Genomic DNA, 18,431 nt, shown 5'->3' with positions numbered 1-18,431 from the left:
CTGGGGATACCGAACCTCCATTCGAACACCGACGGGCGCCACACCCTTCTACCTAGCATACGGTATGGAAGCGGTTCAACCATTAGAGTTAGAGGTCCCATCTCTGCGCATCCTACTGGAGAGTCAAGTCCCTGAGGCGGAATGAACCCGCCGACGGTACGAACAACTCACTCTTCTAGACCAACGGCGGCTAAACGCCTTGCACAACGTCCAGCTATACCAACAACGTATACAACGGGCATTCAACAAAAGGGTCAAACCCAGGAACATCCAGGAAGGCGACTTGCTCCTCAAGTTAGTTCGAGCACTGTTACCCGTCGATCCGAGGGGAAAATTCAAACCCAACTGGGCCGGGCCATACATGGTCAACAAAATACTTTCGGGGGGCGCAGTGAGACTGAGTGACCTAGATGGGGAGGATTTTACAAACCCGACCAACCTAGACCAACTCAAGAAATACTACCCTTGAACCATAGCTTCCTACGATCCAAGCCTAGTTTTACAACTAGTGTCCACCTTAACCCTTTTCAAGTCAAGTTCCTCAAACACGTTCTGATTTGAAATTGCATGTTTTATCGAGTCTAAGTTGCGGCACCTTGCCCGTTTCGAATGTCCTTTGATTTGTCAAAGGCAACATCCATTTGCACTAAAACAAACAAAAACCCCCTGAACTACGAGCATGGTTTGATTTCACCTGTTCAGGTGGATACGTAGGCAGTCCCTCTTATACGTGACGGATACAACCACAAAACCCAATCAAAAATTTACAAAACATTTCGAACTACGATCATGGTTTGATTTCACCTCTCCAGGTGGATACGTAGGCAGTCCTTTCCTACACAGAAAGGATACAACCATCCCCATAATAAAAAAAACCCATACAAAAAAACATCCCCATCAAAAAAAGAGAAAAGGGAACAACATTCCCTTTTCCCCACAAAAAAATACCAAAAATAAGCCTTTCTCCCTTCCTCCCAAAAATCCCACTTTCCCAAGTGCAAATGTTTAGGACGATTCAAATCGAATTGCCTTTACAAAATGGATGGAAGAAACGAGTGATACCCGTCGTTGTGAGTACCAAAAATAATATTTATAATACCTATTAAAACTAACATAAGCTAGTGGTAACAGGGTCGAACCAAAGAGGGGCAGATGTAATTATTAGTTGTCTAATTTCAGTCTAAGGTAACAGTATGTGGGGGTTGATTGATTTAAGTGATCTATAGCTAAGGCAATAAAAGTAAAATAAACTAAACAGTAGATGAAATCAAGAATGAAAAGGGTGCTAAGATGGTCGGTTCACTATAGTTTCGGCGGTAGCATACTAGGTAGGTCTAAATCAAACACGTGAGATGGGAAAATAAGAGGTCCTCTCGGTCCACTCTCACAAGTAGCATCTTTCGATCTCGCTACAGGTCCCTAATATCACTAATACTAACTTTCGTCCTGAAAAGTGACTAAAAGGCTAAACTAACTTATCTTCCGATTTCGTTAATGTAGTCATCTTTATTAGGTAGGCTATCTCCCTTCCCTATCTTTCGATCTTTATTGGGTCGGTCAAATCCTAAACATTCAACTAGTCGCGTGCACTCGATTCGTCAAATATAGAAATTAAATTAATTAAAACGAAGCATATCTCACGAGGCTAGTCGATCGACCGTGGCGCGATTTAGGGTTCCCTATTCTAATGCCGCCTAATCTACAGTTCCCCTACATCCTAGCACAAGCTATTTAGCTACTCATACTGGGAATATTGACAACAATAAAATTGACTAATAAAACTACAGAATTCATGATTAAAACGGCTAAGTAAACGATTAACATACGATGATAATTCGGCTTTGGGAAACTGATCTAGCAATTCTAAATCTATGAATGAAAGCAAAACAATTGAATAAAATCAGGAGAGTACCGCGTGGAATTATGAAGGAATAGAACAAAGCCGAACGCTTAAGTGAATTGTATTGAATACGAAACAATATTGAAAACCCTAATTATTTGATATTCTAATACCTCAATAAAACTGAATGAAAACTCGATAAAAGGGAACTGCCTTATGCTGAAACTAAAGCTACGTTATATAGGAATACAACGTAGTTCTTATTTCCTAAAACCTAATACCATGGGCTTCAAACTTCTCGATCTTTTAATTCACGTCTGAAAGAGCTTCTTGGTCGATCGACCAAGCAAGGTAGTTGATCGACTGCTCTTCGCTGAATAGTGGCTACTGGAACTCGCGGGTTGGTCGATCGACTATGGGCAGCGGTCGATCGACTGAAGTAGCCGATATTTGACTTCTAACTTCTCGTGGATTTGTCTTCCGGGCCTCGAAATGCGCACCAAGCTCGTTCCTTGAGCAAATACTTCATGTCAAATGCAATGCAAGATACTCGGGGACGGATTTGGCTCAATATCTACTCATTTCCGCATAAATCTGCAATATTACATAAAAATACGAAAGTAGACGGAATGGGGCAAATAGTAGCCTTAAACCACATAAATGAGCTCTGAAATGCGTGTAAAATATGGTGTAAAACATCATATAATTGACACGCATCAAACTTCCCCAAACCAAACCCTTGCTTGTCCCCAAGCAAGAACTAGACTCGATCCTAAAACCTAATGGAACGAGTTCAATCTCAGAGCGAAATGCACATGTAAAGCCTAAACCAATTTAATGCAAAAACCAACAATCAATTAGAAATGTGAATCATTCAAACGAGTTATGTAGTCGTCAAAAACTGCTGAACCGTCAACTATAGAGACTTATCAAATTGGACTCTCACGAGTCGCGCAAATCACTCAATAAATACAGGTGAATATATGTGAAAGATAGAAAGAATTCATTTTGTTAGTGACACTCACCTAACTACGACCTATAAGAACATGCCTGCAATATAATATGAAAGTAATCTCTACAACCGTACATATGCATTTCAACCGAACAAATGACCATGACACATGCCGAGGTAAATAAGGGATATGTGAGGTAATGGGCAGGAAAGGCAAAACATTTATGGGAATGTGAGGGTACAGGTGATCAAGCTAGTACCGTAACAAAACAATATGACAATATCCACTTCTTGCTCAAACTTCAATCCACACGGTGCTATAGCAAGCACAAAACTCACAATCTCCGAAATAATCAACTCCCCATAAGATACAAATGAAACATGGGAGCAAAAATCGCCATTTGAATAAAGACTTGAATCATGCGAATTGATTTCTTTTTTTTCTCGGGCATCGGTCGATCGACCAAGTAGAGCAGTCGATCGACCGCATTAAACAAGACAACACTCTCTTTTTCTTTTTCGAATCATTTTTCCTCTTTTTTTTTTCTTTGTTCCTTTCTTTCCTCTTCCATTTTCCCAACAACATCTCAAAATGAGCAAATGCCACCAAAAACGTAGTAACAATCCCAAAAACTAAACTACTAGCTTGACAAGGGCAGGCTAAATGTAGGATGTAGTAATGGGACAAAAAGGTACATTTTTGGCGTGTGTGGAGCTTATGGGTAAGATGAGAAAAAGGGGACCTCTACCACATGTGTCAACAAACCACAAACCGAATGCACACAGGTATTAAGCAGATTAAGTTCATATTTATGCAAATTAATGAAACATGTCTCATAAGGAGTGACTACTCACATCCTAGATAAACTGGTCATAGATGACACCAGTTATAAGCTCTAACAACTCAGAAAATGATGTAGTTTGCCAAAAATCTAAGTCAAGCCCAAAGTCCAGCAGGAATTATAACGAAAACTCGTAGACTATGCAATTGATTCTACTAATAACATGTCAATTAGCAAGGCTTAGGCGATAAAACAGATGCAAATGCAATGTCATCATTGAAATACTACCGTTCCGACTCAACCTATATGCTAAAATAAACGTGCATTTTTTGAATTTTGTTAAAATTTTTAATTTTTTTGAATTTTCTGTAAAAATTGGAGAAATTAAACAACAATGCAAGACAAAATGTAGACGTGAATGCAAAAACATATGAAATGCAACGCAAAACCCTTCCCCAAACCAAATCGCACAATGTCCCCATTGTGCAAAGTCATGTAATGAAGAAAAGGCAAACGGGATTTTGCGAGAAAATTAAGTTAACAAGACATGAAGTGAAGACATTAAGACTCACAATACTTTAAGCGCAGCAAAAGGAAACCTCCCCAAACCAGCGTGAGTGAGCTAGGAGGTTTCAATAGCCGGCAGTGCTACTAATAGGTACCTGAAAAGACAACAATACCACGCATAAAACCGAGAAAGCAATGTGGGAGCGGTAATTACGTGCATAAGATGAAGAAATTGAAGAAAACAAAATTATGTCAGAAAATAAAGAGGAGAAAAGACTCCCTCAATTCCGCAAAACGACCAAACACAGCAGGGGAAAGGTCGTGAACAGGTACAGAAGCGACAACGGTCGATCGACCATAGCAGGCAGTCGATCGACTAGAATGAACAGGAATAGAAGCTCCTGGAAGTCGCACCTCAGTCGATCGACCAGGGAAGGCGGCCGATCGACTGGAAATACTGCTGTAATTTTCTGATTTCTTCGAATTAGCTCGAGAACTTGAGCTAATATGGTCTATAAACCTGCAAACGCACATAATACCACGCCAAAAATTGTGCAAAACCCAAAGTAACGGTATAAAGTACTTAAAATCCTAAGCGAACTTAAAATGCGAAGTCTCGCGCACACAAAACAATAAAAAGTTCAACGAAAGCAATAAAGTGTATAGTTTTTGAAAAAGTCTTAATCAACTAATAGTTGATCAAGAATGGCCACGGAATGGCCCACTTGGTCGGCTTCTGGCTACAAGAGGTAGCCTCAATAGTGCTCATCTTCTCGAGTTTGCACTCTTCTCGGCTCCAAAGATCCGCAGAACTCAACGGATCAACATGTTGGACATCTTCCCATTCAATGACCTCTTCGGACTCGTCGGAATCTAGATCAGACTCCGTTGCTTTGACTGGCTCATCTTCGGGCTCCTCATCCGTGCCATAGCTAAGGCATCCTAGACCGCCTCTTTGAACGATTAGCTCCTTCACAGCTGGAGCAACATGTGGCTCTTCCTTCCCCAAACCAACTCCTGCAATGTCTAAAACACAAGAATCAGAAGGAAAAGTAGATCTATATACTTAACATATTCATATATGTTTTAGGTTAATTTGTCATAAAATTAAATGGTGATCTTATGCATACAAACATTAAACAATTTAAAAGAAGAATCTTCATCTTACATTGTGATTTTCGGTTTATTAGGGCACAAGAGAGATCTCCTTCTCTCTTGTTCTTGTGCTTTCCTCAATGGATGAACAAAGACCCAAGTGTAGGATCTCTCCCAAGGATTTATACCCAAGACACACTCTTAATAAAATTAATATTATGTATACTAGACAATATTAATTTTGTAAGAAAAATTGACCCAAAAATTATTTGGTTTATCTCCCAAAACCGGTTGAGAGAGAGGAGAAAGGAAGGTGAAAATATTTTATCTCTCTAAAATATTTTTGTGAATAAAAGAATGAAAAAATGATGCAACAAAATGCATTTTTGTGTATATTAGGTAAAATAAGAGGAAAAACCAAAGTGGTTTTTCCTCTCCAAAAACCGGGTGGAAGAGGGCATGGGAGGGAGCCAATGCATGCTTGAGTTGTTCTTCACAATGAACAATAGGTATGCATGGCTAGATTAGTAGGTAATCATCATGTTTAACACTCAAATAATAAACACAATATTATCCTAATTCCACCCTTAATTTCGGTTTACATATGTAAAATGGAATCCATTTTATTTTTGTCAATTTGTCAATATGTCACATGTCACATGTCACATAAAATTGTTATGTATTTTTAACATATTAAAAATCAACGTATTAATAAAAATACGTCATATACAAAAATCGACTTAGTAATTCGCAATTACTATTACCAAAATATTTTACCAATTATAAATCACAACAATTTGTATTTATAATATTTCATTCAATTTCAATTGTTTCTTTAAACAACAATTTCATCTGAGTAATGAAACAATTCGATTACTCAGACCGTATCTTATTTAATCAGATTATAATGAGATACGTAAATTTTACTTCCAAAATCGTCCGTCAATTTTCAAGTAATTTAATTAACTCGTAACGTTATACGATCAATTAAATGATCAATTAAGAGTGTTGCCCTATAGGTATGACCTAGGGGATCAACTGATCACCACCGTCGCACGACAGTAATGTCAAACTCTAGTCAGCCAATCATTACCGATATGTGTGGACCGGTTGTGATGTAAAATATTACTTCCCAATTGTATTCTTTATAATGAGACTTAAACATGTGATCATCATGATCACGATCGTGATCGCATTATTGTCGGAGGACACATATTCCAACAATCTCCCACTTGTCCTCGACAAGTGTGCGTCACCAATTCTCTTGTCCTATTACTATCTCCCACTCAATGCAAGGTGTCTTTCAGGTCGTACTTGCAAGTGATCATATCGAGAGTGGTTTCCTCGATCCGGAGAATAATAAGCGATTGACCGGATTTATCCACCATGGATACATTCCGAGCATGGCCACGCATTTCCAGTTCATTACTCCTCGAGTGGCCCTGAGATATTGTTATAACCCTGATTAGGGGTGGACAATTCCTATCGCACTCATTCCCTTCGACTAGCCATAGCCATCATAACCCAAAATATGCCCATTTGACCCCATTTACGAAGGTCGTAGTAACACAAATCAAAGTTAATCTGAAACTGTGCCATCTTAAGCGAATAGTCTTTAGTCAAAAGAATCGATTCATTCGAATACTATAGCAGCTCTCGCCACGACTAGGCTATATAAATTTGCCAGAACTCTATAAGCGGTCATTAGGCCCGACAAAAAGTTCCTAACAGTCTGCCTATGTGATTGACTAGTCATCTCACATGACTCTATGGCACTTGAACTTGCCATCAATCGCATCACACTCTAGTCACTTCGAGACGTCGCCTCATACAAGTAACTATGGGCAAATACAATGCTAATCCGTGTTCACTTAAACGGGGTTCAATTGTCTCTACAACCCGTTGGATGTAACAAAGTATAAGGTGAGTTAATAATAACTCAAACGACAAATGTCGACATCACACTCGGGTAGTCAATACCATATTACAACCTTGTGATGCATATCGTAAGTGTATAAACACTTGTTGATTGCAATTGAAGTTTAACATGTCATGTGTCCATGTGTTCAAACTTCTTAATCGTATTTATCTTTTACATTTATGTTATCACTCATAACATGAACCTTACCAAGTACACATCAAGGTTCCCGACCTTGGTTTCGGTTCTTCATCTTGAAAGAAATTCCTTATTGATTATCACATAACGAACGAATTTGTGGTGAATGATATAACTTGTAATGATCAAGTGCTCCATCCACACACAATGTACTAGGTATATGTTTTGTAGAGTCTTGCAACAATTTGTCAAGATGATTAGCCTAGCACTTCTCACAAGTCCTAGCATATTAGGAAAGATTAGTTTTGAGTAACTTCTTACTTCAACTAAGTATCTTTCCAAACTTCCTATCTCTCCTTTTGGCTTGAAAAGCTTAGGATTCTCATAAATCCTTGCATGTGCTTGGATTTTCATTAATATGTGCAACCTCTTGACACATAACAGAGTATTCTGTCAAACACCAAAATCGCTCATCGAATTCTTCTCGAGAATTCATGATGTTTCTACTATGGCTTACCAATGATTCATCATGCTCTTATGCATATGATTCATAATTGGACATGTGCATGATTATTCTAATGGCGGAAACATTAGTAACTTTTAATCATGTCATCAACTATATTTAGGTTCAAGGAACGACCATGACTGCTAATGGCAATTCCATTTTCATTTAAATGAATAACCTACGTATCTCGTTTATTCGATGTGTATCTTACAATACTTATCCAACATCTCATGATGTAGTTGGATTCATCATGGTCCATTTTCATCCAGAATTGAAAACTCAAATCTTCCTTTGTGAAGGAAGGTATTAGCTCGTCATTCTTCAATGAGTGATGAGTTATAAACTTTTACAAGATGATTGCTCCCACTAAATTCCATGTCTTCACATGATAATTTCAAACTCCCACTCAATTCCACATGTTTCGAAATTTACTTCTTAATTGAAATATTTCAAGAATTGAAATATAAATTGCATTGCCAAGTTATTAAGATAAAACCATATATGTTCCCATCATATCCATTCAAAATACCTATTTTGAAGTGGTCTCATCTTAACCTTATTAAAAGAGATTTTAATCTTTAACTCACACATGTCATAATGATGTGTAGCAATGTCATTATTAAAATATAAATAATATCTAGAACACGTCCTTCAAAATACCCTTTCGGAAGGAGGTTTAACCATTTCATTTTCATAATGAGGTTAAGTAATGACATCTGCGTGGTTAAAACTTGGCTATTGAAGATATCGGTATATCAATCCTTGCAACCTCCAGTCATACATCTTGTTTATTATCTAGGATGTTACTTTGATTCATTTAGGCTCTTAAGTAAATATCAAAATTTGAAACTATTGGTCAAAATTTTATCATAAACTAGTCAAAACTCTTGTTAAGACTTTATATTAGTCATTTTGTTCCAAAACTTTCTTTTGGTCTCCTCGTGTAGTTATCTTGAGAACATACTCTTATGATTACTTCACTTGGTCTCTTTAGTTATATAGAACTTACTTGAGACCATAGATCTCATCTATTGGGTATACTATATAAATAGATATACCTACATTCAAATCATTCTCTCTTGCGTAGATCTCATTTACACAAGTACACAAACTTATCTTGGTGTGAGTTGTGTCCTCATTTTTCTCCCACTCCATCTTTTGAATAAATACACTAGAGATTCAAAGATAGCATATGAGACACAAATAATGATGTTGAAGTATAAGGAGAACTATCTCATAGATTGACTAATAGTTTTAGATTTCGTAAGTGTACTTGGTGATTGACATTCCTTTAAAAGAGTTCATAGACTCAAAATCACTTTGTAAATGATCATACACAAGCCTTAAGCATGTGGACATATAATGAATCCCGTCATTATATTTGTCTATTAGATCACTTTAAGTGAATAATCATATGTTTCTAAGAGCAAGCATTTAAATACGGATTTTAGAACAAAGGATAAAATGATAAAACGGGTGACTTGGGTTGCAAACCAAGCCACCATTATCCAAAATACAACCAATTATCCAAACTACCTTTCCATGTCGAATACGGAAACTTAAAGGTTCTAAAATCCAAAACATGAATAAAATAAGACAATAAAAAGCAAAGCTCTATGAAAGCTATTCCTAGCTTCTTGATGGTTTCTCAAGCTTGCTTTTCTTTTCCCTTGTCTTTGCTTGGTGGAGGCCCTATTTACAATAAAAAGGGAGATACATTATCATAACTTTGTATCACAATACCATAGTTGAATTAGAAACATAAAAGAAAGGATAGTCATTTACCTACTGGAGTGATCTTTCCAGCCTTAATATCACCAAGTTATTTGGAACAATTTCTTTTCCAATGTCCAATGCCATTACAATAATGGCATTTATCAAGAGGACCCTTCTTGATTTTTGAAGTGCTAGCTTCATAAGTCCTAGCTTTGGTGAAAGTGGGAGTTTGTTTCTTACCCTTCCTCCCATTCTTCTTGAACTTCCCCTTGCTCTTAGTGCTTATGTTAAGCACATCCTTTGGTGGGTTCACATTTAACCCCATGTCCCTCTCGGCTTGCACAAGTAACTTGTGCAATTCTTCAAGAGACACATCCTTGTCTTGCATGTTAAAATTCACCCGGAATTGAACATATGCTTTGACTTTTTATAAGGAGTGTAGAATCCTATCTACAATGAGTTCTTTGGGGATTTCAACCTTTTGAATTTTCAAGGTCTCGACAAGCTCCATAAGTTTGAGCACATGAGGGCTAACCTTTTGGCCCTCTTTGAAGTCGAGATCAAAGAATGCCGCGGCCGCCTCATATTGGACGATCCGCGGAGTTTGTGAAAACATTGTCACAAGCTTGGAGTAAATCTCATTAGCGGTGCCCATTTTAAAGGCTCTCCTTTGGAGATCCGCCTCCATCGCAAATATCAAGACGTTTTTCATTGCGGCGGACTCCTTATGGTAAGCCTCATATGCTTCCCTAGTGGCGGCGGTCGACCTAGTAGTAGGTTCGGGTGGAGAGGCCTCGGTAAGGTAACGAAGCTTGTCGTCACCTTGGGCGGCTAGTTTGAGTTGGGCATCCCAATCGGAGAAATTTGACCCATTCTTTTCAAGTTTACATCGATCCATGAAGGATCGGAGCCATGATGAATTAGCGAGAGGCGTGGCGTTAGGGGTTGGTGTTGCCATTTGTTATGAGAAAAGAAGTGGTCTACAAAACAAAATAGAAGGAGTAAAACAAATGTCGTTTTAAAAATAATACTCGTAAAAATGTATAATTTAAACAAGTTTTATGCATTTTTCTAGTGACCTCTACCCAACTAGATAAATGACTCCAAGACCCAAATTCATATTAACTTGGGCACGGTGTGGCCGATAAAACCCTTATCAATATAACTCGGTGGATTAACGCTTTAATCGATTCTACTTTTAGAACTCTTGGTCGATAATATTACATTAACATTTATCTTTAGCCCAAAACACATTCAACAAGGGGACGGTGTGGCCGATAAAACCCTTATCGAAAAACTTTTGTTGAGTTCAATCCAAATTTCGAATAAATGTGTCCATGATCCAAACCCACATTAACTTGGGCACGGTGTGGCCGATTCATCCCTTATCAACATGAATTCGGTGGATAGACATTTATCACCCACTTCCCCTACGTAACAAGGTTTGTACCCCGGTGTGGCCGAGTGCACTCCCTCACGAAATAGGTTTTCATGGTTTCTACTTTTTGGTAAGGCTATGTCTCAATTGATTGTTTTAGCGAGAGGTCACGTCAATTTATTATCTATCACGTTTTAAGTTAACTAAAGCGGTGAACTACGATAATTGTAATTGACACGGTCGATGAACTCGATTAGATAAAGATGCATGTTTTAGTTATGGCGATTTAGCGATGCATGCGACATATAATAAAATGCAAAACATAAAATAAATCCTAGTATGGCCTTCCTAAAATAGAAAAACTATTTAACTATTACACATTCGGAAACCAACTCAATTGGTCCGTTGAACTTTGGTTTTGCCACGCATCTCGAGGTAACACCGTCTTTATGTATCGCCTTCTTGAAGAAATCCGTCTTTGGGAACTCCGAAATAAATAAAATTACATAATAAATTACATAATTTCCTATTATACATTTGTAAATATATAAAATAAATCTATTAAATTACAAAACGGTGATACGAGATCACAATAAAATTACAACCGAATCGATATTCCTATACATTTCGGGTAATACCAATTAAAAATTAAGGCCATACTAAGTAAAAATTACATAATTCAAAAATTACATAAAATAAAATTATGACAAACATAAAGAAAATGCAGCATTATAATATATATGAACATGCCCAATTTATGCTAAATCGCCTTTAAGTAGCCAATATCGTATATTACTCGGTTTTTACGGATTTGCGTGATTTAACGTTTTATAATCACAAAAATTACATAAATTCATATTTATGGATAAGTCAATTACCCTAACCTCTTAGGACTCAAAATTTAGTCTTCACTAATTATTTGACCATAATTAACTCATATTTCTAAAATTGTTCATAATGGACTTAAAATTATAATAAAATGCTATAAACTTCAAATAAATCACAAAATTTCAAATAAATTCAAATTTTGAAATTTAAACTCATGAACATTCTGGAAAAATACCATGACACTCATAATGTTCAAAAAACTTAGGTTAAAAATTTCGAAATTTATCCGGAAAAAAAATGTTGCGGTTTATCGGTTTTAACAAAATAATCATAAAAACATGAGAAAAAAATATATTCATCAACTTTTCAATTTTAGATCTGAAAAAGATAATAAAATGCAACATGTGATGTTTTTCCTTAGTCATAGAGTATATTTTATTAATATTTCACTAATTAAGTCACTATTCATGCTATTTTTCTTCAAAAACTCATAAATCATGCATAAAGACTTCAATATAGCCTATTATTTTACACACATCTTGTAAAATTGCATGTGACAACATACTAAATTTCTATGACCAGATTCGAAATTTATCTCATATTAACCTATTTTTTACCTAAATCCGATTTTAATAATGAAAAATCCATTTTTCGAGCATAAGAAGTCCAAAAATTATGAAAATTTACAGGTCATCTCAAAATAATATATATATGATAACATATCCAAAAATCACTGGAAAATTCGAAGTTTAGCTAATTTTAGTCCGAAAATGACATTTTATTCATAAAATCATATTTTTAAAGCCATTATTATATAATGTGAACAATAAAAATCCATAAATTAACCAAAATATCCTAAAAACATTTTAGGACCAGAAATTTTAACATGCATAATGATTTTCGTGATATATCATAATAACACAAATTTAACAAGTTTTATATGTTAATCGTATAACTCGGAAAAACTTTTAACCGATTTGCATGCAAACAACCAAGGCTCTTGATACCGATTGAAGGAAAAGTAGATCTATATACTTAACATATTCATATATGTTTTAGGTTAATTTGTCATAAAATTAAATGGTGATCTTATGCATGCAAACATTAAACAATTTAAAAGAAGAATCTTCATCTTACATTGTGATTTTCGGTTTATTAGGGCACAAGAGAGATCTCATTCTCTCTTGTTCTTGTGCTTTCCTCAATGGATGAACAAAGACCCAAGTGTAGGATCTCTCCCAAAGATTTATACCCAAGACACACTCTTAATAAAATTAATATTATGTATACTAGACAATATTAATTTTGTAAGAAAAATTGACCCAAAAATTATTTGGTTTATCTTCCAAAACCGGTTGAGAGAGAGGAGAAAGGAAGGTGAAAATATTTTATCTCTCTAAAATATTTTTGTGAATAAAAGAATGAAAAATGATGCAACAAAATGCATTTTTGTGTATATTAGGTAAAATAAGAGGAAAAACCAAAGTGGTTTTTCCTCTCCAAAAACTGGGTGGAAGAGGGCATGGGAGGGAGCCAATGCATGCTTGAGTTGTTCTTCACAATGAACAGTAGGTATGCATGGCTAGATTAGTAGGTAATCATCATGTTTACCACTCAAATAATAAACACAATATTATCCTAGTTCCACCCTTAATTTCGGTTTACATATGTAAAATGGAATCCATTTTATTTTTGTCAATTTGTCAATATGTCACATGTCATATGTCACATAAAATTGTTATGTATTTTTAACATATTAAAAATCAACGTATTAATAAAAATACGTCATATACAAAAATCGACTTAGTAATTCGCAATTACTATTACCAAAATATTTTACCAATTATAAATCACAACAATTTGTATTTATAATAATTCATTCAATTTCAATTGTTTCTTTAAACAATAATTTCATCTGAGTAATGAAACAATTCGATTACTCAGACCGTATCTTATTTAATCAGATTATAATGAGATACGTAAATTTTACTTCCAAAATCGTCCGTCAATTTTCAAGTAATTTAATTAACTCGTAACGTTATACGATCAATTAAATGATCAATTAAGAGTGTTGCCCTATAGGTATGACCTAGGGGATCAACTGATCACCACCGTCGCACGACAGTAATGTCAAACTCTAGTCAGCTAATCATTACCGATATGTGTGGACCGGTTGTGGTAAAATATTACTTCCCAATTGTATTCTTTATAATGAGACTTAAACATGTGATCATCATGATCAACAGTCGTGATCGCATTATTGTCGGAGGACACATATTCCAACAGAATCTTCCTCCACTTTGCTCCCAGTCTGGGGCGGAGGTGTCACAACAGGAGTAGGGGTAGAGATAGGCATATCAGGAAGTATAAAATAAGATTTCTTTTCAGAAACCGTATTGCAAGTGACGGGCCACATGGGGTCTTTCTTCCTAGCTGTCTGGGCAAAGACAATGGAGTGCTTCCCTACCTGAAAGGTCAAAGTACCAGAACCAACATCAATAACTGCACCAGCAGTGTGCAGGAATGGTCTACCTAGAATAATAGGAATGTGGGCATCTTCGGGCATATCTAGTACCACGAAGTCAACAGGGAAGAAGAACTTCCCTATTTGCATGGGAATGTCCTCTAAGACTCCTATTGTTTGGACCATGAACGATCGACCATCTATCTTTGTCATGTTCGTGACTGCAAACCTATTCAACTTTAACTTCATAGCAAGACTCAAAGGCCTTACACTAATACTGGCTCCTAGGTCACATAAGGCTTTCTCAATAGGAAAGGTGCCAATATTACATGGGACTGAAAAACTACCTGGGTCTTCTAGCTTAAGGGGTGCAGTATGGGTCAAATAAGAGCATGACTCCTCAGTGAGTGCGACAGTGTGCACAGTTTCAAGTGATTTCTTTTTAGATAAGAGTTGCTTCATGAATTTCATATAAGCAGGCACTTGATTGACTAACTCAAGAAAATGAACTTGTACATTTAAGCTACGGATAACATTTTCAAACTTATTAAATGATACCTGTTCCTTCGTCGGCACTAATCTCTCCGGATAGGGGGCTGAAAGTAGCAACTTAGCCCTCTCCTCTAAATCTCTCATGCCGGCATCGGTGGATTTAGGCTGAAAATCCACCACCTTCTCCTTGTAGCTTGACCCATCTTCAGATCGTCTCAAATGTGAACCATTAATCGACAAAGGGTCGTACTTCGGAACCGGAATGGACCCATCAGCAGTCGGGTCTGTCCTCAATATTTTCGGGGCAGTAGTACCCCGAAACAAGTGGTCCCTCAAGTTATCGGGCATCAGAGGAAGAAAAGAATCACTATCGCGAAAGACCTTTGTCGTCGATCGACCAGGTGGGTCGATCGATCGCCCGACTTCTACGAGAAGTAGCTTACGGTTATCGCGGACGATCGATCGGGGTATGTCGATCGATCGGCGAGCGAATCGATGATCGTCTTTTTCTTGTTTTTGTTCGTCACAGCCTTCTCCTTGCTTGGTTCCGCCTCATCCTTTTCAGTGACGTCCTCAACCATAATGGGCCCATCAATGGTAGACCCACTCCTCAAAGTAATGGCATTAAGGGTCTCCTTTTGGTCCGTTTGAGTCGGTAAATGTCCTGGAGCTCGAGTTATATTCTTGCTAGCCAATTGGGCAATTTGGCTCTCTAACATCTTCATCCCGGCCTCTCTAGCTTGGGACTCCTTCAGCAACAAGTTCTTCCGTTCGGCATACTCGGAATTTTGGGATTGCTGTTGCTGCTGAGGGACATACGGGGGCTTTTGGAACTGTTGTTGCTTATGAGGGGGCACATAATTCTGCTGCTGCTGCTGTGGAGGTTGAGTCGGATTTAAGACATTTTGGCTGCTCCACCTCAGATTCGGATGGACATTCGGCTCATAGTAAGTGTTTGTCTGCCTATAATGTTGAAAGGCAGCACTGGACTCAAAGGGATTAGGAGAGCTGTCTGAAACATGTCCCTCAGCTCCACATCTTTTGCAGACGAAAGGACCGTCTGAAACAGCATTCACATGGTAGATCCCTCCTTTTGAAGCTCCTCCCAACTCGTACTTATCAAATCTCGCCGTGAGAGCCTCTAATGCAGCTACAGAAGGGGATTCAATAGCTCTCTATTGATTTCCCCTGGAATTTCCATACTCAGCTTTATGGGTGGCCAAGTCATCAATGATTTTCCACCCCTTAGTCTCTCCCATATTCTCCTGGAATCTGCCACTAGCTTCTGCATCCAGGATAGCTCTCTGATCGTCATAGAGCCCATTGTAGAACTGATTGCATAAGCTCCCTTTCTCAAACCCATGATGCGGAATGGTTCGCACCAGCTTCTTGAAACGGACCCATGCCTCATGAAAGTTCTCATCAGGACCCTGTTTAAAGCTCGTGATCTGAGCTCTAATAGCATTCGCCTTCGACGCAGAGAAATATTTCTTGTAGAATGCCAAGGCCAAAGAATTCCAGTCGGTGATCCCATTAGCAGCTCGGTCCAGGTCTCTATACCACTCCCTTGCAGCATCACGGAGTGAGAATATAAACATTATCTCCTTCACCTGGTCCTGGGTCACACCGGTCGGCGGGGGTATAGAGCAGCAATAATCAATAAATATCTCCATATGCTTGGCTGCATCTTCATTTGCAGCTCCCCCGAATTGGTTTCTCTCAACCAAGTTGATATAAGAAGGCTTCGGTTCGAATTTCCTATCAGCTCCCAGTAATTCGAACCCCTTGTATAGATTTGCAGCTGTCGGCTCAGAGTGACTCGCTATAGTCACTTCTTCTGCCATCTCTAGAAAATCTGAAGAAGTGACGGTCTTAGGTGATAAAGTGGAAATGGGTGATGAAGGTGGGTCCTCCTCGAACAGCTCGTTCTCGTAGTAACTAGACAGAGTACTCAGCTCTTCCTCTGTCGGCAATATCCTAGATGATCGTCTCAACTCGCGCAAAGTCTTCTCAATCTCAGGATTTAACGGTACTAATTCACCACCCTGTGACCTGAGCATAAGAGGAAACTACAAAAAGAATATGAGAATAGTTTAAGGAACAAATGTCCCTTAAACTAAGAAACGGACTAAAATAAAACAACTAAAATTTAGAACAATTGCCTCCCCGGCAACGGCGCCAAAATTTGATACCCGTCGTTGTGAGTACCAAAAATAATATTTATAATACCTATTAAAACTAACAGAAGCTAGTGGTAACAGGGTCGAACCACAGAGAGGCAGATGTAATTATTAGTTGTCTAATTTCAGTCTAAGTTAACAGTATGTGGGGGTTGATTGATTTGAGTGATCTATAGCTAAGGCAATAAAAGTAAAATAAACTAAACAATAGATGAAATCAAGAATTAAAAGGGTGCTAAGATGGTCGGTTCACTATAGTTTCGGCGGCAGCATACTAGGTAGGTCTAAATCAAACACGTGAGACGGGAAAATAAGAGGTCCTCTCGGTCCACTCTCACAAGTAGCATCTTTCGATCTCGCTACATATCCCTAATATCACTAATACTAACTTTCGTCCTGAAAAGTGACTAAAAGGCTAAACTAACTTATCTTCCGATCTCGTTAATCTAGTCATCTTAATTAGGTAGGCTATCTCCCTTCCCTATCTTTCGATCTTTATTGGGTCGGTCAAATCCTAAACATTCAACTAGTCGCGTGCACTCGATTCGTCAAATATAGAAATTAAATTAATTAAAACGAAGCATATCTCACGAGGCCAGTCGATCGACCAAGGTAGGCGGTCGATCGACCGTGGCGCGATTTAGGGTTCCCTATTCTAATGCCGCCTAATCTGCAGTTCCCCTACATCCTAGCACAAGCTATTTAGCTACTCATACTGGGAATAATGACAACAATAAAATTGACTAATAAAACTACAGAATTCATGATTAAAACGGCTAAGTAAACGATTAACATAAGATGATAATTAGGCTTTTGGAAACTGATCTAGCAATTCTAAATCTATGAATGAAAGCAAAACAATTGAATAAAATCAGGAGAGTACCGTGTGGAATTGCGAAGGAAAAGAACAAAGCGAACGCGAAAGTGAATTGTATTGAATACGAAACAATATTGAAAACCCTGATTATTTGATATTCTAATACCTCAATAAAACTGAATGAAAACTCGATAAAAGGGAACTGCCTTATGCTGAAACTAAAGCTACATTATATAGGAATACAACGTAGTTCTTATTTCCTAAAACCTAATACCATGGGCTTCAAACTTCTCGATCTTTTAATTCACGTCTGAAAGAGCGTCTTGGTCGATCGACCAAGCAAAGCGATCGATCGTTGCTCTTACTGAAACGAGTGGCTCTTTGGAACTCGTGGGTTGGTCGATCGATTATGGGCAGCGGTCGATCGACTGAAGTAGCTGATATTTGACTTCTAACTTCTCGTGGATTTGTCTTCCGGGCCTCGAAATGCGCACCAAGCTCGTTCCTTGAGCTAATACTTCATGTCAAATGCAATGCAAGATACTCGGGGACGGATTTGGCTCAATATCTACTCATTTCTGCATAAATCTGCAATATTACATAAAAATACGAAAGTAGACGAAATGGGGCAAATAGTAGCCTTAAACCACATAAATGAGCTCTGAAATGCGTGTAAAATAGGGTGTAAAACATCATATAATTGACACGCATCAACGAGCGTTTACAATTTCGACACAAGCAATCCTCTTATTTAATTAATAATGGGAGGGATTACAATTTCAACAACAAATAAAGCTCGACGAGTCTGCAACTTGTCAA

The sequence above is a fragment of the Silene latifolia genome, chromosome 1 (assembly GCF_048544455.1).
Source record: "Silene latifolia isolate original U9 population chromosome 1, ASM4854445v1, whole genome shotgun sequence".
Lineage (NCBI taxonomy): Eukaryota > Viridiplantae > Streptophyta > Magnoliopsida > Caryophyllales > Caryophyllaceae > Silene > Silene latifolia.
The sequence above is the reverse complement of the archived record's forward strand: the minus strand, read 5'-3'. Positions refer to the sequence as shown.